Genomic DNA, 27191 nt, shown 5'->3' with positions numbered 1-27191 from the left:
CAGGGTTTAACATGTTAGCGGGAACCTAACAGTTCACCTAATATGGAACGGTGGTGTAACAGTACAACATAAAAAAAAACTGTAAAAAATCTGTTGTAAAAGGTTTCTATAGCTGACTATGCGTTTTGAACTTTGCTCATTGTTGAATGCCGTACCTGGTAGTTGATATCTGTGTGGAGTGTTGTCTCATTGGCAATCATACCACATCTTCTTTTTTATATTAACTTATCAGATGGATAGACAAAGGAATACATCTAGCAAAAACACAGAAGGTGTGTGGCCGATTATTTGCACTACCAACAACAAAAAGACACTAAGTTCAGACATGAGAGCGAACGCAGTTACTAGCTTGATTTCATGAACATCAGTATAGTTTTGCTTTTATCTGTGTTTTCTTATCTGTAATATCCTCATTTATACTGTTCATGTGCCCTTTCATGCGACATCCTATTTTTGGCATTAATTTCAATAATTTAACCCAGTATACAACTGTGTGCCTATTTGAAAATATCAGTGGTTTTTGACAGATATATATTTTGATTATAAAGATAACGTTTACTGTTAAAAATATTAAAACAACACGTTTAATAATTTCAATGCGCTTTTCTGGATTTACCTTCATCAGGAACGCTCAAAGCCAAACATTTGAAATCCGAGGATGTATAAGTATCGAAACTGTTGAAGAACTATATGTCAAAAATACCTACAAATGATAGCCAAATTCATTTAAACTGCCTTAAATTGATTTTCATATTTAAAAGGAAAGTTTTAAAAAGTCGATATTTTATAGTATCAATCTATATTTATATTTAGTTAAATACCTGTGTTAGAATGTTGCGTTGTTTTTAATTTAGAATAGGATATATTTTCTTTCCAACACCGATTTGCGAGTATATTCTTGACAAGTTTCAGTTTGAGAAAGTCCACCCAAAACTGTGAGTATTTACATTTACATATTAAAAATAATTTGCTAAAGTCAATTGCAGGCTTTATTCGTGTATTTTTATACCTTTTTATATTTCTTTGAGAATAAGTGTTTCAGTTGGAAATCAAAACATTGGTGATTTTGGCTTTTTAAACATAAACTTAGTGAATGGTGATATAGGATTTTTTTTACTATGATTAGCTTTGGGTTTTACGCCTACATTATAGTGGTTGCGTCCAATGAACAAAATATATAGAATATGAATTGATAAATTGTGTTTTGAACGTCTAGTGGCAAATATTACATGAACGAGTAAATGTAAATGCGATAAACATATGCATGCTGCTCCTTATTTAACCCACACGTTAAGACGGGTTTTCCAAGTTCTTGTTCATAGGGTAATATTCTACAAGATGAAAGTAAACCAAACCGATAAAAAAGAAACACATGCCAACTTAGTCATACAAAACGAAACAATCATTCACCAGCAAGGCTTTGCTTTAACTCCTCAATGAGAAGAAAATACAAATAGTCAGTCTGTGGTTGGATCAGTTGAGATCAATCGAAACAACCACCTTAAGCACTCATGTCTAGTAGCACTAGTTACTGAGTCATAGAAAAGAATTTGATATTATTTATAAAGAGTGAAATAGATTATATGAAACACATTCGGTTATTATGTAAACAAAAGGAAGCATAATTTAAACACCTGTGCTATTATCTTTTATTTCCAAAAGAGACTATTTTTAAACAGGTTTTTTTGTTTATGGGAAATACCCATTAGGTATTTAGAAAGAGATTTTCTGTCTTATCACCATTTTTGGAAAGTTAGATATTGATTCAATTAACGTTTATTTATTGGCAAATGTTCACGGCATATACAAGCGTCAGGTTAATCGTGTAAAGCGATAGATATCAAGGTAGGAGGAAGAACCAAATAGTTTTAAACACGCAGGCAATATCGTTTAACTGTAATCATTCTTGAGGACCAAAGTATCCTGTTATAGAAAATGGAATATTCAGTTAACATAAAAACGGAAAACAGAACTACCGCACAACAGATAACATCCAAATACAACACCATATTTCTAGGATAACTTTACATTTAATTTTGTCGAATTTACGCACGGGTTAAAAAGAGTATCAATAAATATTCGATGATAAAGTGAAGAACATCCGGTACTATCTCCGGTTGTGGTGAACACTTTTATAACAATGCATCATTACGTTCCTTACAATTCTTACAAGTGTAAACAAACATTCTACTTCAAGAAAAGAAAATTGAATTTCAACCTAAGACATTATTAATCATTATTTCTAGATAGTAATTAAACACATGTTTGACCACTTTTACCTCAGTATATAACAGTTAAAGATATTGAATAAATCGTGAACAACACTACAACTCTTTCGACTATGGTCAAATGAAAAACGACGCAAATCAAGTACATGTATTCAACAAACGAACAAAAACGTTACAGAAATCGTCTAACAAACGACCTCAGTATTATATGTCATTATATTTTTTAGACTTTTAAACGATTTCGGATCAATATTGTAAATCTACTCGTAAGTTAAATACAGGAGATGGTTTTCATTGTAGGTGTATTTAATCAGGAATTGTGTAGTACAAAACAGTAATGAAGACGATTGCCATAATTTCCATTATATTCTTTGGCACTTTTCATATATATGTAAGTCTTTGAAGTATATGACCAAGTAAGATACAAATTCGAGTTTCTCAAAACATCATTTTTCACACTATTCATATGGAAATATACATGTCTGTAATTGAAACACTGGTTGTCATTGCTTATCTTGGAAAAATACTTTAATTTTTTTTTAACTTTTTTACTGCAATACGGCCTACCCGGCCTATTCAAAACACTACCCTTGAGTGCAACGGTTGATGCCTTCAGTCCATTGGAATTTTTACGTTATGTTATAGTCAACAATACGTCATAAAGCTAGAGTGCACGATCTTGAAGGTAGTCGGCGTGAAATCTATTTCAACTCCATGATTTGTTTGATTTTACAACTAAAAGATGAAGAAGAACAACAATTTTATATCAACCAAGAGGGGACCAATAATAATTCTAGACAAAAACTCGTCGCCATAAAATGTAATTTCTGTTTATTTACTGTTGACAAAAGTGAAAATACCGATTGGGAGAATTTATCTGTTTTTTACGATATCTTTTGAAAGTCACGAAAACCTAATAGCTTGAAAAAAATTGTCGTGTTTATATTTTGGTGTGGAATTTGAAAAAAAGATTTCGGGACCTTTCAGACATCTTAGCCGACTATAAAGTTTATGGGTGTTTCTCATTGTTGGCGGCCTTACGGTTGCCTCTAATTTATAACATCCAATTTATTTGAACTTTGTGTTGATAGTTGTCTAATTGGCATTCATACCACATTTAAAATGAATTTGAATAATAATTATAAAAATGTATCTCCGTGTTTGACTTTACATACATTTTTTTTTACCAATGGCTACTGTGGAATACACATTAAAATTCAACGACACTAATTAGAGTTTAACATCTGATATGAAACTCCTCGTTTATCAATAAAATCAGTCATTGAAATAAATCTTTTTTTACATTTCTTTTTAATAAAGTTGATGAGTTTAAGCAATACATATGTTGTCACTCTCTGTTTACATATACTTTACAATATTGCCATACTCGTTGTACAAAGAAATAATAAAAAGTTTGTTTCCATAAACCTTACCTCAATGAAGGTTGTTCATTCAAATTATATAGAACATCGTTTTGGCAATATATTTGTATCCAAATTCTCCTCAATTTTCGGAGCAGTAACACAAAAAAACTAGAGGCTCTTAAGAGCCTGTGTCGCTCACCTTGGTCTATGTGAATGTTAAACAAAGGACGCAGATGGATTCATGACAAAATTGTGTTTTGGTGATGGTGATGTGTTTGTACATCTTACTTTACTGAACATTCTTGCTGCTTACAATTAAAAGTTTTTAAAGTTATTTCTTTCAAAGACAATAACAATCAAAACCAAGGAGTAAACAAAGACTCACAAAACCAAAGGACATTTACATTAACAGTTGTAAATAATAGATAAGAAACAACACAAACTCCACTAAAAGCTATCTATAATGAACTTGGCCCAGTAGTTTCAGAGGAGACGATTTTTGTAAAAGATAACTACGATTTACGAAAAATGGTTAAAAATTTACTATAAAGGGCAATAACTCCTAAAGTGGTCAACTGACCATTTCAGTTATGTTGACTTATTTTTAGATCTTACTTTGCCAAAATTTATTGCTTTATACAGTTTATCTCTATCTATAATAATATTCAAGATAGTAACCAAAAACAGCAAAATGTCCTTAAAATTACCAATTCAGGGGCAGCAACCCAACAATGGGTTGTCCGATTCATCTGAAAATTTCAAGGCAGATAGATCTTGACCTGATAAGCAATTGTACACGTGTCAGATTTGCTCTAAATGCTTTTGTTTTTGAGTTTTAAGCCAAAAGCTGCATTTTACCCCTATGTTCTATTTTTAGCTATAGCGGCCATCTTGGTTGGTTGGCCGGGTCACGCCACACATTTTTAAACTCGATACCCCAATGATGATTGTGGCCAAGTTTGGTTTAATTTGGCCCAGTAGTTTCAGAGGAGAAGATGTTTGTAAAAGATAACTAAGATTTACGAAAAATGGTTAAAAATTGACTTTAAAGGGCAATAACTCCTAAAGGGGTCAACTGACCATTTCGGTCATGTCGACTTATTTGTAAATCTTACTTTGCTGAACATTATTGCTGTTTACAGTTTATCCCTATCTATAATAATATTCAACACAATAACCAAAAACAGCAAAAATTCCCTAAAATAACCAATTCAGGGGCAGCAACCCAACAATGGGTTGTCGGATTCATCTGAAAATTTCAGGGCAGATAGATCTTGACCTGATTAACAATTTTACACGTGTCAGATTTGCTCTAAATGCTTTGGTTTTTGAGTTATAAACTAAAAACTGCATTTTACCCCTATGTTCTTATTTTAGCCATGGCGGCCATCTTGGTTGGTTGGCCTGGTCAAGCCACACATTTTTAAAACTAGATACCCTAATGATGATTGTGGCCAAGTTTAGTTTAATTTAGCCCATGTAGTTTCAGAGGAGAAGATTTTTTGTAAAAGTTAACGACGACGGACGACGGATGACGGATGACGGACGACGGACGACGGATGACGGACGAAGTACGACGGACGACGGATGACGGACGACGTACGACGGACGCCGGACGCCAAGTGAAGAGAAAAGCTCACTTGGCCCTTCGGGCCAGGTGAGCTAAAAATGGTTAAAAAATGACTATAAAGGACAATAACTCCTAAAGTGGTCAACTGGTTTGGTTTTTGAGTTATAAGCCAAAAACTGCATTTTACCCCTATGTTCTATTTTTAACCATGGCGGCCATCTTGGTTGGCTGGGCGGGGCACCGGACTCATTTTTAAACTAGATACCCCAATGATGATTGTGGCCAAGTTTGGTTAAATTTGGCCCAGTAGTTTTAGAGGAGAAGATTTTTGTAAAAGTTAAAGCAGGACGACGACGGACGACGGACGCCAAGTGATGAGAAAAGCTCACTTAGCCTTTCGGCCAGGTGAGCAAAAAAGGGTCTTGTTCAAAATGTATGATATCTGGATTTATGATAAAAAAGTAATGTATATGTTCATATGACTTTACATACATTTGTTTTTACCAATTGCTACTGTTGAATTCACTTTAAAATGTAACGACACTAATCAGAGTTTAACATCTGATATGAAACTCCTCGTTTAGCAATAAAATCACCCATTGACATAGATCTATTTTACATTTCTGTTTACATATACTTTACAATATTGCCATACTCGTTGTACAAAGAAATAATAAAAATTTTGGGTCTTGTTCAAAATGTATGATATCTTGATTTATGATCAAAAAGTAATGTATATCTTCATATGTTTTCTGCGTTAAAATAGGGTTTTAGAATTAATGAAGAAAATAGACTTGATCATTTACATTGTGTAATTGTATTAAGTATTTGTTTATATCTATAGAAAATACAATGGTATATGTTTGCCGAAGAGACAACTGCAAATCTAAATCCACATATCACTCATCGAGTGTAATGTAAACAGCTATAGTTCATCGTCGGTCTTTAATAATGAACAAATTATTTTGATTTTGAGCAGCAGACATCCTTAATATATAAGAAAAAGATATATATTATACCAAAATTATAAACAAGAACTAAAATGATAGTTGAAAACCAAAGACAATCTAATAAATTGCAGATTCTTGATGTTGAACATGTTTTTAATCACTCGTTTTCTACCAACATTGGACAGTAGTACACAAAAAGAATGAACTTTAAAACGATTTTCAAAGATGTTTGACTCGACAGATCAACAGAAGGGGCAGACAAGAAGTATAACTTTCAACATGAAAACAACACAAAACGGAACAATATACTTGTGATAGTTACTAGTAAATATATAATGGTTAGCCTTAACTACTGGAGACGAGATCATTGTACACTCGAATCTTACTTTTACTTTTCTATGTTGTGGCATGTGTACTATTGTTTGAGTGTGACTGTCCCTCTGGTATCTTTCGTCCCTCTTTTACTCTCGTGCTTTTCAAACCCCCAAATTATATTAAATGACTGTTTTCTTTTTGTTATAAGATCAAAAATTTAGACACAGGGTATATTCTAGTATAAAAGAGGGACGAATGATACCAGAGGGACAGTCAAACTCATAAATCGAAAAAAACAACTGACAACACCATGGTTATAGAAAAAAAAGAAAAACAGACAAACAACAGTACACATGACACAACATAGAAAACTAAAGAATAAGCAACAAGAACCCCACAAAAAACTAGGGGTGATATCAGGTGCTCCGGAAATGTAAGCAGATCCATCTCCACATGTGGCACCCGTCGTGTTGCTTATGTGATAACAAATCCGGTAAATAGTATACGTTATTCATGAAGTTTCCAAGTCAAGGAGTTGTCCTTCAGTTTTTAACTTAAAACAGACAAATTGATCAGGAAGATGTCATCACAGTGATTACAAAAATGTATTTAAACACTCTTATTCGGATAACATCAATTCATAGTTTTATGGAAAACCAAAACGTTTCTTTCATTTATCTGAACTGCTATCGTCAATTTGGTAACTCAACGACATCCTGTGTATTATTGCTTTGCTTGTATATTTGTTTTTCTTAGTACTGTTATATAATAGTACTAAAATGCTAGAGATAATGTCATACCAGGATAGATGTGTTTGTAATCATTTAGTTTTGGATTTTTAGTATCGACCGGAATTATAAGAAAAAGATAAGGTGCACCCTGATATATTTTTATTTATGCATCCTCTTTTGCCAATGGGAGATTTAAAAATTAAAATATGTCTTTTGTTATCATTTCGGTCCTATTAACGTATTACCAACACTTTTTATATATATATCATAAGTGCGCACACACTATTATAAAGTTCAGTTATTAGCCATTTGTATATGTTCACATCGCCTTTGTCATCTTTTGTTTTTTGTCCCAAACAGAAAGTAAAATCATGTACTACGAGTCAGTTCGAATGTGTAGATGGGCAATGCATACCACGTGAGCAACGATGTGACGATAACTTCGATTGTACAGATCGTTCTGATGAAGTAAACTGTAAGTAAAGTGAATGTAAGCAGATGTTTTATTTGAAAAGTTATGCTGCACTTATTTAGTTATAGTAACATTCCCTACAAAATAAATATCAAACAAAAGAATCAAAACTCATCAAATGATATAAAAAGTAAAATCACAAAAATACTAAACTAAATTCAATACGGAAAGTCCTTTATCAAATAGCAAAATTAGAAGCGTAAACAAATCTAACAAATGGCAAACAACTGTAATATTCCTGACTTGGTATAGGCATGTTTCTTATGCAGAAAACGGTGGATTAAACCTGGTCTTATAGCTTGCTAAACGTATCATTTGGATTGCTTCAGTATATCAATAATTGTATATTTTCCATTTTGTTGAAAAAAGAAAATATGGTTATCTGTATATAATTTAAATATATCCATCATATACAACACTAATAATCGATCCATTTAAAGACATTATTTCATGTTATACATATATATATGTTTTTGAGTCAGTATTGTTGCTAACTTCTTGAGATTTGTGTAAATACATCCTGTTTGTGCTTTTCGTAATTTTTAGAGCAATCGAATGCCCGTTTTATAGGTAGTTGGTTATTTTCTGGGGACTATATTGGTTCAAAGTCAATTAGACATTTTATTAACCAAACAAGTAGATTTCGGTGTTTGTGAATTTTTACTTACGTGAAATGTACAGTAAAAGAGTGACGAAAGATACCAGAGGGACAGTAAACTCATAAAACGAAAATTAACTGACAACGCCATGGCTAAAAAGGAAAAAGACAAACACACAAATAATATTTCACAAGACACAACATAGAAAACTAAAGACCAAGCACATATGTTGATTCATTTTTACGACGAATTTGACTCGCTAAATTGCAACTGAATATAGAAAATAAAATAATGCAGTTTTGTCTTTTAAAAATTGTGAAAGAAAATTTCAGGTACTGATCCTAACCAGTGTCCCGAAGGCTTACAGAAATGTTATAACGGCCAATGTGTTGCCGACTTGAACCAATGTCCAACACCAACTTTAATTCCTAGTGCAACTGAAGTATCTTCCATCAGTACATCTCAGTTACAAGCATCTTCTTTGTTTCTGTCAACTTCAGTTGGCATTGTGGCTACATCATCATTGTTCATTACCAAAAGTTCAGTTATAGAAACGACGAAAGCGTCAGTGGATTCTGTAACTCCAACAATTGACGATCACACTCCTGTTACCGACAATAGTAATCTTCTATGTAAGTTTGACCAAACCGTTTGTTACTTTTAAGTCACATCGAGGTAAACTCTCCCTTTCTTGTGTACTGAAACACAGAATGGAATAGCATCGGTGCGTAAAAAAGATATAATGACATAACATGCATGAGACAGCCAAGATTTGAAACAGGTACATGCACAAAATTGAGACCTCATCCCATCTAATGTTACTGTCGATTAATTGCCTACCATTTAAATAAATCTAGAAAAATTTAAAACAATTCTATTTTTTTTCAAAATATCAATAGAAAAGATAACACTAAAAAACACAAAAACATATGTTGAACTGACTATTAACCACTGACATGGAAAAAAACCAACACAAAGTTGATAAAAATTTCAATGTCACTTAGGAAGTAACTAAATTGGATCATTTTTAAAAGTCTTATCAATCATTTAGTGTCAGCTTCTGAATCAACCTTATTCATTTAAATTTCTATCTGTAGTTGGACTGTTACATTTTGATGGTGTGTGTTTGCGGGAATTTGACAGTATTACAATTTTAAAAGCACAGACATATTTCTTGAAACATCTTTTCCTTTATCTTACAAATGTCTTAGTAATCTTCACTTATGTTTTAACTAGTTATGTGTTTGTCTAATTATAATTGCGTCTCGCTTTTTTTTTGTACTGTTAAAGGCGTTAGGAATAGTAATTTATTCTTCAATATAATATGATCAAATGGCCCAAATTATAAAGACCAGTATGTGCAATACTTCTGATTGTATTCTATATGGAAATATTCGTGCATTAAATTGTACGAAAAAAGTAAAAACACAAAAACACTGAACTCTCTCAAAAAGGAACGTCCTAAATCAAAAGGCAATATCAAAAGTCCAAACACATCAAACAAATGGATAACAACTGTCATATTCCTGACTTGGTACAGGCAGTTTCTAATGTAGAAAACGGTGGATTGAACCTAGTTTTATAGCTAGCTAAACCTCTCACTTGTATGACAGTCGCATCAAATTCTATAACATTGTCAACGATGCGCGAACAAAACAAACATATTCAAAGAGTAAAATGTCAAAAATAGGGGTACAGCAGTCAACATTGTGTTATCATCTTAATCACTATAAAAACAACACATGTAACGAAGAAGCACAAAAAGGGATACATCAAATTTAACATCCTCATTTTGCTTATCTTATGCGAAGTAAGTACTTCTGGTTGCAAATGATATGCAAAAATAAAAGCAACATTAGTAAAACGCTGTTCAAAACTTATACTCGATTGAGAGAAAACCAATCAGGGTTAAAAACTATGAGAGGAAAAACAACGATACAACAGATTACTGAAGAGCAACAAAAACAAACGACAATGAAACATACATTTGAACGAACTACTAGTCCTATATAACAACTGCCGTATGCCTCATCAGACTTGGTTGTATTGAAGGTATAGATAGGATGTAGTAGTGCTTACATTTTGCCTCAAATATACATAAACAGCCAGTTTATAATGCATTAATGAAAAGTACAGCCACCAAAATCAACTATATTTCATGATTGTAGCTTTTTATTGTTTCTTTTAACAGACTTCTTGAAAAAACTGCAAGCTTTTATTGAGATTTTTTTTTTAGTTTCCTCACTTCGTTTTGTTTAAATAATATATGATAGGGTATTTTTTTTGTTCGTGTTAAACCGCTTCCTCTGTTATCTATTTGAATAATTCATAAGACGTTTAGTAGTCGAGGTGGTTTTTCATATATCGGCATTAAATCAAATGGGAATGGTTCAGTGCACCATATCTTAATTTACTAAATATTTGTTTGCCTACACCTTTTGGGATATTATAATCAAGTCAACGTGTACATATCTTCATGTTGTTTTTTTCCTTATGATACTATGATGTTTATCTCTTATTATCTCTGTTTTATCATTAACAACTACAAATGTACATGTCTTTCGCTCTTTTATGTGATGTACTTAAGTCATAGTGGCCATCAAACTAATATATACAGTCCGCTAAAAGTTAGGCACCACCGATATATAACTTGAAATATTCTTTTAAATATTGCGAAAGAAATATGTATGTTTGGTGTTATGGGTTGCCTTTAACATACACTAATAAAGATTATTATGACCAAAAAGATTGAACTCCGATAAAGCAGTCAAGCAACTTTTTAATAAAGGGCATCTGCGCGTTTACAAATACACTGTTTCTCCAGGTGGTCGTGTGAATGTACGAAAATCGGTCCGTCGACTTCATAGGGGCAACAGAAGAGCAAGTCGTATTGTCAAAAGACATGCCCTAACAGGCAGGCACTGTACAGGCAGGTTTCAATTGGAGAATGACTATCTATGCTCGAACATGAGAAGCTGACAAAACACTCATTAATCAGATGAGAGTCGGTTTATGTTTCGACCAGTAGACGCCATAATACGAATTTCGCGGGGAAATAATACGGCCTATGACTAAAACAACATTTGCCTAATGATTTCATTCGGTCCTTTTAGTGTTAGAGTACGGGGATGTTTCTTATACCGTTGTAAGCCGGGTATGCATATCCTGCATGATCACATAAATAGACAGACATACAGAGATTTAGTGCCTAAAAAAATTGTAGTCCTTCATTTTGATAATCCCCCAGTTGCTTCAACATGGTCACGACATTGACAGAAATCTCAATCGCAGAGACCAACCTTCACAAAATTTTGACGATTTAAAAGTGGTAATTATTGATGAGTGGCGTCGATTTCCTCAACTCAAGTTTTGAATGCTTGTAACGAGTCTCAGACGTCGTGTTATGGAACTGTACCAAAAGAGATGTTGTTACATACGCTATTGACTCAAATATTGACATTGAATTTGGCGAACATACCAAAGATTAATTCTAAAAGAATTAATGATATTGGGTGATTAATTGTTGTAAAAAAATAAAATCACGGTTAAACTGATTTGTGTAATTTACACTCTTTCTATGAACGTAAAACCTAAATGCATACAACCTTCATAAGTGACCAAAATTATATTTGTGGTTTGTTTATAGTATATGTTAGCAAAATTGCTACATTAACTTTTTTTCGAAGAATAATTGATTTTTTAATTAGAAAACATGTCGATGCAATAAGAATAGGTGGTGCTTAACTTTTGGCTAACTTTATATCTTTACTGTTAATGTTCCATGTGTTCGTTCTAAAGACTCTTATAGCCGTATATATTTACACAAATAAGAATTATTTTAGGAAATAAGAAATAATTTGTTTGATCCTTTGTAATTTATATTCTTTTATTTATAGACTTGCTATTCCTTTTGCTGTTTATTCCGATTAGTTTAGCAGTATGTATTGTATACAACAGGTAATATTACACCGTTGACAACACATCATATTTTTAAATATATTACAACTGATATACATTATATGGAGCTTAGAACAGCAAGTGTAAGACAAAATATGTATCATTTCAATTTGATTAATTTTGTTGATCAATATTCAACAGAAAAAATTAAAATATGACGTATCCATCTGAACACAATATTAGTATCTACAAAATGTACCGAGAAATAAAAACACAAAAAGAAACAAAGAAAGAGAGCTACTTCTGCTGTTCTTCCTAATATAGTCACAGCAAGGACTTTAATACAGCAAAAACATAAATTCTATCATCTCACTGTATTAATCACTATCTTTGGTATGAGTAGAATTCCTTGCACAATGATACGGATAGACGTTGTTATATAAAACACCACCAAATGATGCCCGATCTAAACACCATAATAGAAAGAAAATAATATCTAAACACAGTTCAAGGTGTAAATACAAAACAATGTAAAATATGTGTTAGTAGTTAAGGTATCAAATGAAAGATGAACTACTGGTGATCATGGCAGAACACACATTGAATCTATTATTTTGAATAGTACAAAAATATATAAATGCATTGCATTTTGAGGTTGAGTGCATATATTCCAGGTTCTCCGAAATGAAGTGTCTGGTTTAGTTTATACATGTTCTGGTCACCAGTACGGGCTTATGTTTTAATAGCAGAATACAAAATGTTTAAAGTGAAACTTTCATCGTGGATAGAAATAAGGGCCAAGCATAAGGGTTGCGTGTAATCAAAGTTTTAGAACACGCACTGGCACTGGCCTAAAATAAAAAGAATGATGTAGCACACTGAATAGACGTTATCTCATTTATGAATAAACCGTAACTTCATAGGAGAATACATATGAAGCACGAGAAACTATTTTCCTTTTTTCCTTTTCTGTGTTTTGCTATTGTTATTTGTCTGCTTATCATTTACCTTTTTTGGTCATCTCTTTTTAGCCAGATCTGTTTTATTTTCCATACGGGTTGATATGGTCGTTTTGTATCTTTTCATTCTTTCTGTACACTGGACTTACGAAAGACATCTGATTTAAGTTTGAAAAGATATGGTTTATATTTTAAGAAAGTTTGCAAGCGATTAGTTATCGGAAAAAGATAAATAAAACTATCATAAATACAAACGAAATTATTAAGAAACAACGGCCAGCACTAGGTGATGAAATTTACTCTTCTGGAAATGGACTTTTTTCCAAGTCTGTTTTATTTGACAATTGGTTGGTTATGCATTTTCTGTAACTTTTCACTGTTTTTGAACACTTGACCAAATATAATACACACGATCAACTGTTTCAAGTTGGAAAATACATGTTTCAATTTTTTATTATATTTGCAAGCGATAAGATATCAGAAAAAAAAATATATATACAAACGAATGTAACTACAATAACATAATTGGTACCAATTGTTCTGCACCAGATGTACATTTCGACAATCATTGTCTCTTTAGTGATGATCGATGCCATCTCTGTGAAAAAAAAGAAACAATGGCTGGCAAAATGTTAGGAAATTTATACTCCTCGAAATTGACTTACACTCAAAAATGTAGTCGAATTTTAAGATAATAAACTTACATGATAGCAAAACATTGACCGCGTTTATCTTCAATGCTCTTCAACTTTGTACTTGTTTGGCTTTATAACTATTTTGATATGAGCGTCACTGATGAGTCTTATGTAGACGAAACGCGCGTCTGGCGTAGTAAATTATAAAACTGGTACCTTTGATAACTAATTAGTTTTAAGTTTTAAATGGTCACAATAATTCTCTTTTTTTTGTATACAATTATCGTTACGTTTTTTACAGGAGTGATAAACGAAAGTTCTAAGTAAGTCCATGGATAGATCCGGAGATATATGGAATTTAAATTTGCAGGTTATTTAAATGGATGCGTTATTATACTGAAACATTTGTCACCTTTTACCAGACATATATCTGATGTACAGTAGTTGTCGTTTGTTTGTGTAATTTATACGTGTTTCTCGTTTCCCGTTTATTTATATAGATTAGACCGGTGGTTTTCCTCTTTGAATGGTTTTAAACTAGTAATTTTTGGGCTCTTTATAGCTTGTTGTTCGGTGTAAGCCAAGGCTCTGTGTTGAAGGCCGTACATTGACCTATAATGGTTTACTTTTATAAATTGTTATTTAGATGGAGAGTTGTCTCATTGGCATTCAAACCACATCTTCCTATATCTTTATTATATATATAATTGAACACACATTAAGCAATTGTTGAATTTGAAGACATGTCAATAATTAATTACCAAAACCTCATTGTGGAAAATACGAATGCTAATTGAAATCCATTCAATGTGTACATTCGAACTCACATTATGACTAATTGCCAACAGTTGATCATTGTTTATTTTACATGAAGGCACCGCATATTAACCAATTACTTTTTCGTTCAATTTTTAGGTCTTATATACCGACTCCAAAAACGTTATTCATAATTGTTAGATTTTGTAAATCTATTGGTAAATTTAGTTCTGTTAAATTTGTACTGAAGGTCCAACTAATCCTCTATCGTTTAGAGGAAAATATTAACAACTGATGGTCATTCAATTTTCTGTTATGTCAGAAGCATCGGAATGCCCGTTAGATTCAGTGACTTTCTCTAATATAAACAGATTCAGCAGAAAAATAAATAGTCAAGCATAATTACAATAATATAGGACCAAACTATCTTTTACCGTCGACACTGGACGTTAAGCAACCAATAATCAATCAATCAATCTTTTACCGTCGAAAATAAATTGGAAGCGGAAGTCGTTAGGGTATTCAACTTGTTTTTTCATCCTGTTGTTAAAATGGGTGTAATCTGAAGACTTCTGTCAAAAATATCTATCCAGATAAATGTCTAAAGGTTGTTGACATTCGCATATCACTTTTTAAAAATTATTAAGAAATAGATAGAAGATGAAATAATGTGCTTATCTGTCGGATTAAAAACTATATTTAAGTTTTCGCAATTTTTTGTGCTCGTACTGGACGATAACGCAACCAACAATAGTGGTAGTCATAAACACTTCAAGGACCTTCTTATGAATCAAATAATAAATTCAACTGAATCCAACTGTATCAAAGGTCGCCGAGTATCAAATAGTTAATATACATGTCACAGCTACTACTAAAAAAAGAGGGACGAAAGATACCAAAGGGACTGTCAAACTCATAAATCGAAAACAAACTGACAACGCCATGGTTAAAAATGAAATAGACAAACAGATAAACAATAGTACACATGACACAACATAGAAAACTAAAGAATAAACAACACGAACCCCACCAAACACTAGGGGTGATCTCAGCTGTTCCGGAAGGGTAAGCAGATCCTGCTCCACATGTTGCTTATGTGATAACAAATCCGGTAAATAGTCTTATTCGGTAGGTCACATTCTTGAAAGGGAAGGGGATTGTAGTTACGACGTAAGGAACATATCCGATATCATTTGTGAAACAGTTATTCCATAACAGTCAACCAACTCGTGATGGCGTCCGTAAAATTTTCAAGTCTTCGTCACTCATTTCATTATCTGCTCGTGTGTCAACGGCAGTTTGGTCGTCTCCTTATTTTGTTCTGATTGTTAAACAAAACTCGACGGTAATCAACATTTTTAAACGTATGCAACAAGTACTTTTATATATTCAAACCATATTCATATAAATAATAATCGCCCTATGCAACAAACTACAGGTAAAGATCGGTGTTATCTCATTGGTCCTTTGTAAAGCTTATACTTAAAGGTTATTTTACTGATCTGTCACATCACTGTCAAGGGTTTTGGGTTGTTTGAGTACTCACAAAGTATTTTACACCGTTGTAGTATTTATATGTCTGTTCCTTTCTGTTATATATTTAGAAGTCTGTCATTTGATGGTTGTTTTTTAATTGCTGTTTGTCATATATTTTTGGTTTATTTTTCAAGTTTTTTCTCATGTGAAACATTTTACATTTTGAATATTGCTTCTTACGTTTCTATTTAATTCGATATGAAAACTAAAGTCAAGCTAATCTAGAAGAGAGAAAAATGAATACTAAACACGTCGAAAGGGAGCGTCCATTTTTTTCATCTTAACAATATTATGAAGTTTTAAGGAAATCAATACTGGCTTACTGGAGTTGGTGTCTATTATGTGCAATATATGAAAATTGTCTTATTTATTACGGAATAAAGAAAATCAAAACAATAATAATTTTTTTTAGGAAAATCAATCTATGCTTACTGGAGTAAGTGTTCCATCCGTAGAATATTTCCTTCATTCAGACAGTTAAATTCCATTAGCTCTGGAATCACACACAAAACAATTGTCAAAATCAAAAGGAAGCGTTTTCATTTTATTTTTTTTAAATACATGATAAAATGTTTACGCCAAATGCAGAAATAACAGACGGACGGACGGACATAACAAGAGAAGTATATACCAAATTTGACAATCGTTTAAATTTGAGTCCAGTCTGACTGTCCATGTTTGGCAGTTTTATTTTCATTTAATTTAAATATTTCTGAAAGAAAATATCTTATAGATAAAAGTCTTTTTTTAAATCGTTTAGTTAAATTATGTAACCATGGGAAAGCCCAGTTATTTTAATGCGTGTTTATTTTCCGCAATATAATATATTTCTTTTATAGTATAGGTGTGCAACTAAATTTTTAATAATAATGGTCATTGTTAGGATTTCGACGAAAGTTGTAAGTATGTTGTTTCATTTTAACTGATAACATTTCAGGAAATAAGAAGAATGAAAGCATATGCATTTACCTTAATATACATTAAATCCTGTCTAGTATGTTTAGTTAGTTTAAAATTATACACACTAAGACAACCACACTTGACATTGATAATGTTCGTTTGTTTACTTCAGTCAAGTGTGTATGCATCTTTTTGTAATACGTCATGCATGTTAGTAATGTTAAAATATTATGAAAAGTTCGGCGGTCTGGCAATAGTCTACTTACGGTCTTCGTGTGTATTATCTCCGTATTTTCAATGCAATGTTTTGATACCAACCACATGAATACAAGTTCCAAGATGGAGACATTTTGTTCCTTAAATAATGTTTCATTTGAATTGAAAATGCATGTTTTAAATACCACTATTTCCTGCCTTATATTTTGCAAATTTACACTAACAAATGAAGGACAAATCATAATTCGCCGATAAGTATGTCATACATTAGTAATATAATAACTAGTATAACTGTGGGTGCTACTGCCAACAAACCAAAGCTGTGTAAGTACAATGCAATACGCTTAGCTGATATTGAAAATGACGATGGGGACTTTTTCATTATCTGGGACAGTCATAATTTTGAGTGATCAGGTTGTAATTTTTTTTATACAAAAACGCAAATCGAATTCACGACCTTCCGCACTCAAAACAAACACCAATGCGGTTTTTGTAAAGAAAATAAGCATTTCCCCAAATGTGAAACACATATATTGAATTATACTTCTTGTAAACATGGGGAAGTATAACTGAGATATATTGGTGAATAAGACTTGCGTTTTAACACGCAAGCGAAGTTAAACGGATGAAGAATTATTAACACTACACAGGTAATATCATCCATTCATTTGTTACTCGTTCTATACTGTATGTGTATGGTGATATTGTAAATATGAAATGTTCTCAAATATGTTTCTATCATAAACTATGTTTTATTCATATCGCACCTTAAAACAGACTACACATAACCTGAACACTCGACCATTCGGATAGTTTTATATTTATTTTATGCATCGGAATATTTTTTATTGATTAACATAGAAACGTGGCATCCATGCATTACACAGTTTATAGTATATGGAGTGCTTTAAAATCATCTATTTATTTTAGAAGTATCTATTATTGATTTTTAGTTCAGATATTTTTATATTTCATTTTTTAAGAACATGTTGAATAATTTGATACAAATTATGACCTTCTTGAGATTTGATTCGTTCTGATTGTTCGTATGAGGGATTTTTACAGGAAATTTAAGTTACAACATCGTTTTAGTTTAACTTAAAAAAGGACAAATATCATTTATAATCATTATTGTCTTTATCATATACTTCCGACAACTTGTTTTGATATGAGGCAACAAGCATGTTAAATCATCCTTTTGTACAAACAATTTTAATATAAACTGTAAATCTTACAACTATTCCAAATGAAATTTTAATTTGAGACAGTATATATATACTGCAAATCAAACAACTATTTCAAATGAAATGTTTAGGGTAAAAACCAATATATTTTATAAATTCCGTATTTTGTATAAATAATGTAATGTCATAAATATAATACGACAAAAACGTTATACACAAGGCGGCTGCGAACACATTGTCAATGCAATTTAATTGTCCAAATAACACAACAATATTAATAAAGCATTCATCATTTTGCATCATTTCTGTTTCAGATATTATATATGTGTCAAAACAAAGTAAAATCAGAAAATACCGAACTCCGAGGAAAATTCAAAACGGAAAGTCCCTAATCAAATGGCAAAATTAAAAGCTCAAACACATCAAACGAATGGATAACAACTGTCGTATTCCTGATTTGGTACAAGCATTTCGTATGTAAAAAACTGTATTATAGGTGATGCATTTTATTTTACTATACTGTTATACTATAGACTTCACATTCTTTTTATGTGGGCGTCTTTGCCAGATTTTTTTGTAGGTTTTGTGTTGACATCGTTTGAGCTGCTGGTCCTAATTGTTGTTATGTTGTCCAATTTTAAAATTTAGAATAGAAATGGGTAATGTGTCAAAGAGACAATGTGGAAAAAAACTAACACACAACAATACGCACAGTAAAACTCCGTTTAAAAGTCCGAGTCAGACATGCCAGCTTCAGACGTCATTTAAACTGATTGAACAATTATGTCTTCATCATATAATTATCAAACACAATCGTTCCTGATATGGGGTTTAGTATTATACCATTATACAATATATGAGAAGAATATAACCCTCATCATGCCAACAACTGGTACTAGAATAAATATGTTTATTGCCGATGCAAAGACCCTGTAAGTGAATCAATATCAAATACAAAATATGCAATCTTTAATGCCCTGAAAACAGTATCGTAACTCTATCCCTTCTTAATAAATCTGTTTAAAGATTGTTTAGCTATTAAGGAGAATCCCGAACTTTTTGTGCTTTGTAAAGACTATTACCATAAATATTTGTGTGAACTATCTGAACGTATAATGTCCGCTTTCTCAAAAATTGCTAAGACAGGGCTATGAATCAAACAAATTAAGGTCATTACTCAAGACATTTTACGGTCGCCATCATGAGCTGATTGGCCATTATGACATAAGTGTGTCAGAAATCATATCTGATATTCTTCCTCAGTCATAATAACCTTTCATCATTACCGAACTGAACAAAGAAATAACACGACAGCTGCCGTATACGGTGCAGGAATGCTTACCCTTCCGGAGCACCTGATTTCACTCCCGTTTTTTAGTGGAGTTCGTGTTGTTTCTTAATTATTATTTATAATTGTTGATGTAAATGTCCTTTGGTTTTGTGAGTCTTTGTTTACTCCTTGGTTTTGATTGTTATTGTCTTGGTTGTTCTCCCAGTTAGGTCAATATAATGGAGCTATAAAACAACTACTATACAATTCAAGTTGCTATACAATTGTTGCTTTAAACCAGATTTAACTAACCTTTTTTTAACGCCTCTACTAAGGAGGAAATATGAAAGGTTTTTTTTTATTTGGACATCCCCTTTTTATAAAACACCACCGTAGAGATAATTGTGAATTATTGCAAACCAAATAAATTTAGCTGTTCCCCTCAAAATCACTTTTAAAGTAACCATTTCCTATCAAATTAATTGTCTTTTAGTATGAATAATATACAAATGTAGAAGGTTGTATAGTTAATCATCCAGTTCATTTATTAGATTATACTATAGATCGACAAAATTTACACGATTTCTTTGGTTTACAGTTTGATTCAGAAGAAACACCGACATAGCTAGATAAAACAATTAATTATCTAATTACTACTACAATTTGATATTAATTAGTATTGTAATTTGCACTGTTAATAATAAATGCTAGATCAGTCATACAAATCTAATCTTGAATTTCATCCAAATTCTTTCTTAATTTTGGGAACTCATTTTAAAATTCAAATGTTAAGTCACTTTGTAATTTGTGCGTTTTGCACTGGCTTTGGCTAGCACGGCTGTGTATTTTTGTAATGTATCCGTTTTTATTCTTTAGCTAGTCACCACTTCAGTTTAATCATGTATATCTATTATATAGTCATTTTATAAGATTTACTGTTCACAAAAGTATGAATTATTCTAAATAATAAGGATTTTCTTGTCCCAGGCGGATAACTCTGGCCGTAGTGGTCACAACTTTTGGAACTTTTGGTCCTCGGTAATCTTCAACTTTGTACTTGTTTTGGCTTTCAAACTTTCTTTTGTTGATGTGGCGCGCGTCTGACATATTAATTTTTTAACATGGTACCTTTTGTTGGCTATTATTTGTTTGTTCCCTCGGACAAAGCTTCAAATAATATTGTCTTTGTATGTAAATCGTATTACTACGAATGTCTTGTAAAAGAATTGGATATAAAGGAGCACTCAGGTAATCCCACATACAAAGACATATCATTTGACAAGGATGAGATTTTAGCAAATCATAAGTCCTTCATGGCTTCAATAAACATTACATTGAACACCAAATCGGAGGACTTACCTTGTTTGTATTGGATACCAAAGTTTCATAAATTTCCGTACAAACAACGGTATATTGCTAGCTCATCTTCATGTTCCACTAAAGAATTGTCCATTAGATTGACTAAAATTCTATCCGCAGTGAAAGAGGGTCTTCAGAAATACTGTGAAACTGTTTACTCGCGTAGTGGTATTAACCATATGTGGATTCTTAAAAATCCAAGAGAACTTCTAGACAATTTTAAATCTCGGTCCTTTTCTGAAATAAGTTTTATCAAAACTTTTGATTTTTCAACCCTGTATACCACCATTCCCTATGTGAAATTGAAAAATCGCCTAAAAGAAATAATCCACAATGCCTTTCAATATAAAAATGGTAGCATACGCTATAAATTTAATACTTTTGGGATTTCATAAGGCATTTTTCGTTAATAGTGACAAACAAAAAGGTAAAACATGCTACACAAAAGAACAAGTGGTCAGTATGCTGGAGTTTCTTATCGACAACATATTTGTTGAGTTTGGAGGTAGACTTTTTCAACAAATTGTCGGCATTCCTATGGGAACGAACTGCGCGCCTCTCTCTACTTTTTGTGTGATACACATTTGACGTGACTCTATACTTATGCATTACGTCATACTTTGAACGACAATATTATTTCATGTCTACCTGTGCGAATTTCAAACGCACAATTTTACACCAGTACTCAAAACCCTCCTTCCTTGATGGGTGCATTTTACATAGACAAATAAAATCGTATAATATAATCAAAATGAGGATGTTAATTTGATGTATGCCTTTTTGTGCTTCTTCGTTACATTTGTTGTTTTTATAATGATTAAGATGATAACACAATGTTGACTGCTGTACCCCTATTTTTGACATTTTTACCTATTGTGTCTGTTTGTTTTGTTCACGCATCGGTGACAATATAATGGAATTTGATGCGACTGTCAGCTAGCTATAAAACCAGGTTCAATCCACCATTTTCTACATTTGAAAATGCCTGTACCAAGTCAGGAATATGACAGTTCTTGTCCATTCGATTTTGGTGCGTTTTGTTATTTGATTTTGCCATGTGATTATGGACTTTCCGAATTGATTTTCCTCTGAGTTCAGTATTTTTTTTATTTTACTTTTTTCTCTGTCCTATAATTTCTCCCTTTTATTTGTATTGTAGTCCTGTCATGTAATCTTGTCATTTTAATGTTATAATTAACATTGCCATTAAAGTGGGAGGTTTGGCATGCCACAAAATCAGGTTCAACCCACCATTTTATTCTTAAGTCAGGAAAATGGCCATTGTTATATTATAGTTCGTTTATGTGTGTGTTACATTTTAATGTTGTGTTTCGGTTGTTTCGTAGTTCTCTTATATTTGATACGTTTCCCTTCAGTTTTAGTTTGTAACCCGGATTGGTTTTTTCTCTATCGATTTATGAATTTCGAACAACGGTATACTACTGTTGTCTTTATTTGTATCTTATTTTGACATTTTTTTTTATTTAAGGTGAATTACATGTATATGTTGAATTTCAGTATACAAGAAAGTCATGAAGAAGACTGCCCTGATCACCTTAACAATCTGTATCGTCTTTTATATATGTGTAAGAACATACACTAACTATAAGATAGGGTAAACAGCATATTTATTCAGTGTCATGTTAAGTATTGTCATATTTGTTGACGATTTGACCTTCAGAAATGTACAAGAACATACTCAACTACAATATGAATAGACTCGGATAGTTAGTATTTCTGTCGAAGTTTTATATTTGTGTCAGTGCATTCCATATTAACCCAATAACAAACCATGACCGTCACGATACACCCGATGTTATCCCGTTTGTGCCTCATTCCATTTTACTTATTTCCTAATTTCTATTTCATTAGTGTGCAACATGAAAACAAATCTTAAGTTAGTTTATAAGTAGCATCTCGTTTACGTACATCTCCCTACAGTCTTCTTTTTTCCAAAACAGGCAGTCAAATCATGTGATACAAACCAGTTTCAATGTTCAAATGGACTATGTATTCCTATTGAACATAGGTGCGACGATGAATTCCATATGAAGACGACCGCTCTGATGAACTAAACTGTAAGTACAAAGTTTGTGTAGCGTATTTGGTTTGCATAGTAATTCAAATATAGTGAACAATAATCAGATAATAGATCTGATACACAAAAAAAAAATATAGCTTTTCAATGAATTTTTACATTCCTAGTGTTCAAATGTTCCGGTTTAAAATAAACTTATTATAACAAGATTGGAATTTCATTTTTGGCACAGATGTGCGTTTACAAAAGTTTCATTAGTGACACTCATATCAAAGGAAGTTAAAGAAATTCTTATCAAAACAAACATTTGTTTAGAAAATAAATAGATAAAACATACAGGTACACAATATAATGATAGAAAAAAACTAACATGTGTCTTATACAAATCATCTCCTCCTAAGCGTTGCTGATGAAAGTAAATCCAGTAAAGAATTTCGAAAGAACGGAATGAATAAAGTTTCATTTACCAATCTATCGTTTATTGCAAATCAACAAAACCATGCGGTGTATTTGATAATTTATACGCTTCTTATACAGACGTTTTTTTATTGTTACTACTAAATTGTTTACAGTTTTTTATGGTTATTATGCTGTTATCTAATTGTATATTTACTTCTTCTTGTTCACAATCTTAATGGGTTTAATTTTAGGTTCAAATGTGAACGAGTGTCATGAAGGCTTAAACAGATAATCTACCGGACAATGTGTTGCCGACCTGAACCGATGCCCAACATCAATTTTATTTCAAACCCAAATAGCATCCACACGTTCATCTCAGCTACAGTCTTCTTCTTTGTATACGTCAACTTCAGTCGACATTATGCCTACGTCGTCTATGTACATGTCTCAAAGTTCAGTTAAAGAAACAACAGCAACATCAGATGGGTCTGCTTCTGTTCATCTGAAGAGCACACTCCTTATACCAACAATAGTAATCTTCTATGTAAGTTAGGTCCTACCAATTGTTGACTCTTGTCAAAACGAGTTTATTCATCTTTTTATTATGTATGTATATCGTATTACTACGAGTGTCTTATAAAAGAATTAGGAATAAATGAGCACTCAGGTAATCCCACATACAAAAACATATCATTTGACAAGGATGAGATTTTGGCGAATCATAAGTCCTTCGTGGCTTCTATGAACATTGCATTGAACAACAAATCGGAGGACTTACCTTGTTTGTATTGGATACCTAAACTTCACAAAATTCCGTACAAACAACGGTACATTGCCGGCTCATCTTCTTGTTCTACTAAAGAATTGTCCATTAGATTGACTAAAATTCTGTCCGCAGTTAAAGAGGGTCTTCAGACATACTGTGAAACTGTTTACTCACGTACCTGTAGGGGTATTAACCATATGTGGATTCTTAAAAACTCTAAAGAACTCCTGGATAATTTTAAATCTCTGTCTTTTTCTGAAATTAGTTCTATTAAAACTTTAGATTTTTCAACCTTGTAGAAAACCATTCCCCATGTGAAATTGAAAAACCGTCTAAAAGAAATAATCCACAATGCTTTTCATCATAAAAATGGCAGCATACGCTATAAATTTATCATTTTGGGATACCATAAAGCATATTTTGTTAATAAGGAACATAAGGGTAAAACATATTACACAGAGGAACAAGTGATCAGTATGCTGGAGTTTCTTATTGACAACATATTTGTTGAATTTGGAGGTAGACTGTTTCAACAAATTGTCGGCATTCCTATGGGAACAAACTGTGCGCCTCTCCTTGCCGACCTCTTTTTATTTTCATATTTCACAGTAGGTTTCTTGCTTTAAAGAGGGTCTTACAGTAATTGAATTAAGGTAATGTATTTCTGTCGCATATACATTGGCTACGGACTATCAGATATACTGTTCATATTAATACATTTCACAAAAAATATCAGCATTAGATATTTATTAGCGCAACAAAAAGTACAGCTACCGTATTATGGATAAGCACGGCTTGGTATCATTAAAACAGCTATCTTAAGTACATTTATACTTCCTCTTGAATCTGAGAGCATTCATAGATGATTTCTAGATGACCATTGTTATGTGTTTTATTTACTTTTCATTTACACGTACTTTGAATTATATCCGATAGGACACTGTTTGTTATATTGTTTGATAAATAAAGACAGCAGTAGTATATCGGTGTTCAAAAGTCATAAATCGACTTTTTGCTGTTTCTTCTTATTAGACTCATCTACATCAACAGTCAAAGAAACTATGTGTTTTAAATATAAGCATTCGGTTAACATATAAGCATTCAGTTAAAATATACACATTCGGTTAAAATATAAGCATTCGGTTAAAATATAAGCATTCGGTTAAAATATAAGCATTCGGTTAAAATATATAATGGAAATGGTTGAGTGCAAAATATCATGTTTGTCTGCTTTAATCACCAGTGCATTTATAATCAGTAGTGTTGTCAACGGTTAACCGAACCGTTCGAACGACCGAATACCGAAAACCAAAAACGCTAACTTGTTAACCGGATTTTTTGTCAATTTTAATAGATTTGATATAAATTTGTTTTGAAATCATTAAGTAGTTACTGTTACTGGTATGTTCCTCCTGTCTAAGGAGCACTCCCGAAAGAGAAGAATATGAATATATTTACATGTATATGAATATTTACAAATAAAAATCATCACGCTGTACACTATATTCCTTAAGTTCTGATGTCCTGATTACTATATTTCGACACATTCTTTATATATAAAATATCTTTTTATACGTGTTACTCTTTTAAAATATCCAACACTTTGAATCGTCATTTTGATATTATATATACTGCTCTTATGTGATAAATTGTAATTGATTGGTATTATTAATCCAAAAATATAAAAATAATAAAAACTTGTCTTTCAGCTCGGGGCAAATCTAAGTAATTTTTTTAAGTAATACGATTAAATTTTACGATTTACTTCATTATTTTATTTTTGATCTTATATTGTGTAAACCTACTTCCGAATGATCAATCTTCGTCGTGCAAGTCTTTGTCATACTTTAAACTATATGCTAAGTCAAAAACTGAAAAAGCAAACCAAAGTGAATGTAATCAATATATACTTGAGTTTAACTGCCGTATTGCTATGTGTTTCTTTATTCTATAATTGGCTGGAGGTATAAGGAGAGAGTTTATATCGCACAAATATGTTTAACCTCGACCCATTTTTGCGCCTGTCCCAAGTCAGGTGCTTCTGGTCTTTGTTAGTCTTGTATGATTTTTAATTTTAGTTTGTTTATATGTTATGGGTTTAGTATGACGTCCATTTTCACTGAGCTAGCACACAGTTTTATTTAGGGGCTAGCTGAGGACCAACTCCGGGTGAAGTATTTTCATGCTGCGTTGAAGACCCATTGATGACCTTCAGCTGATATTTACTGTATATTCAGATTGTTTTCTCTTTGACATATTCCCCATTTCCATAAAACTGTTAAGCTCTATAATGATGTTCGCCTGGCAACTTTCGACAAATCACTTTTATAAATCATGTCTAAAACAGGGGGGGGGAACGTAAATTACAAAGAAACTTTCATACTCAAATAGTTATCAAAGATTCCAAAATTAAAATTTAGTACGCTAAACGAGCGTTTCGTCTACACAAGACTCATCAGTGACGCTCATATCAAAGTAGTTATAAAGCCTAACAAGTACAAAGTTGAAAAGCATTGAGGATCCGAATTTCCAAAAAAGTTGTGCCAAATACGGCTAAGGTAATCTATGCCTGGGATAAAAAAAATACTCATACCGCCGTGGCGCTAAAAAAAATCGTTTAATTAACAAGCAAATCATTTTCTATCAACATGTTACAAATGAGAAAATAACTTTTGTGATCTTCTAATTGTTTATATGTTTGAAAAGGTTTAAAGGATTGCGACCTCTTTGAATGTTAGTTCATTCAAAATTAGGAATTCAAATTTAATTTTGTTTATGCATGGGAGGGAATTTAAGAAAAAAGCTCTCCCTCAATTTTTATATTAACAAAAGGATAATAATGTTCCGTTTTATCCCTGTCTTTCATGTTTGGTAATTGGGTTTGAATGCCTGTTTAGGATGTATAATACCAGACAGCAGTGACAGGTAATAACGACATATATTTTTATACACTTTTATATGAATAAGGCCGTTAGTTTTCTCGTTTGAATTGTTTTACAGTGTCATTTCGGGGGGGGGGGGGGGGCTTTTATAGCTGACGATGCGGA

The 27191-nt window shown here is 32.2% G+C and overlaps 2 long non-coding RNA genes across 2 annotated transcripts; both read left to right on the top strand.

The window, feature by feature from the left end:
• Positions 1–8567: 8567 nt before the first annotated feature.
• LOC139526855 (uncharacterized) lies at positions 8568–14916 on the top strand. The gene is made up of 3 exons (XR_011665205.1): positions 8568–8861; positions 12126–12186; positions 14022–14916. It is a non-coding gene; the product is annotated as an uncharacterized lncRNA (long non-coding RNA).
• A 7514-nt stretch (positions 14917–22430) lies between these two features.
• LOC139528773 (uncharacterized) lies at positions 22431–25642 on the top strand. The gene is made up of 3 exons (XR_011665674.1): positions 22431–22527; positions 22903–23019; positions 23630–25642. It is a non-coding gene; the product is annotated as an uncharacterized lncRNA (long non-coding RNA).
• Positions 25643–27191: the final 1549 nt, after the last annotated feature.

Source organism: Mytilus edulis, chromosome 6, assembly GCF_963676685.1.
Source record: "Mytilus edulis chromosome 6, xbMytEdul2.2, whole genome shotgun sequence".
NCBI lineage: Eukaryota > Metazoa > Mollusca > Bivalvia > Mytilida > Mytilidae > Mytilus > Mytilus edulis.
This window is presented reverse-complemented; position numbering and strand designations above follow the sequence as displayed.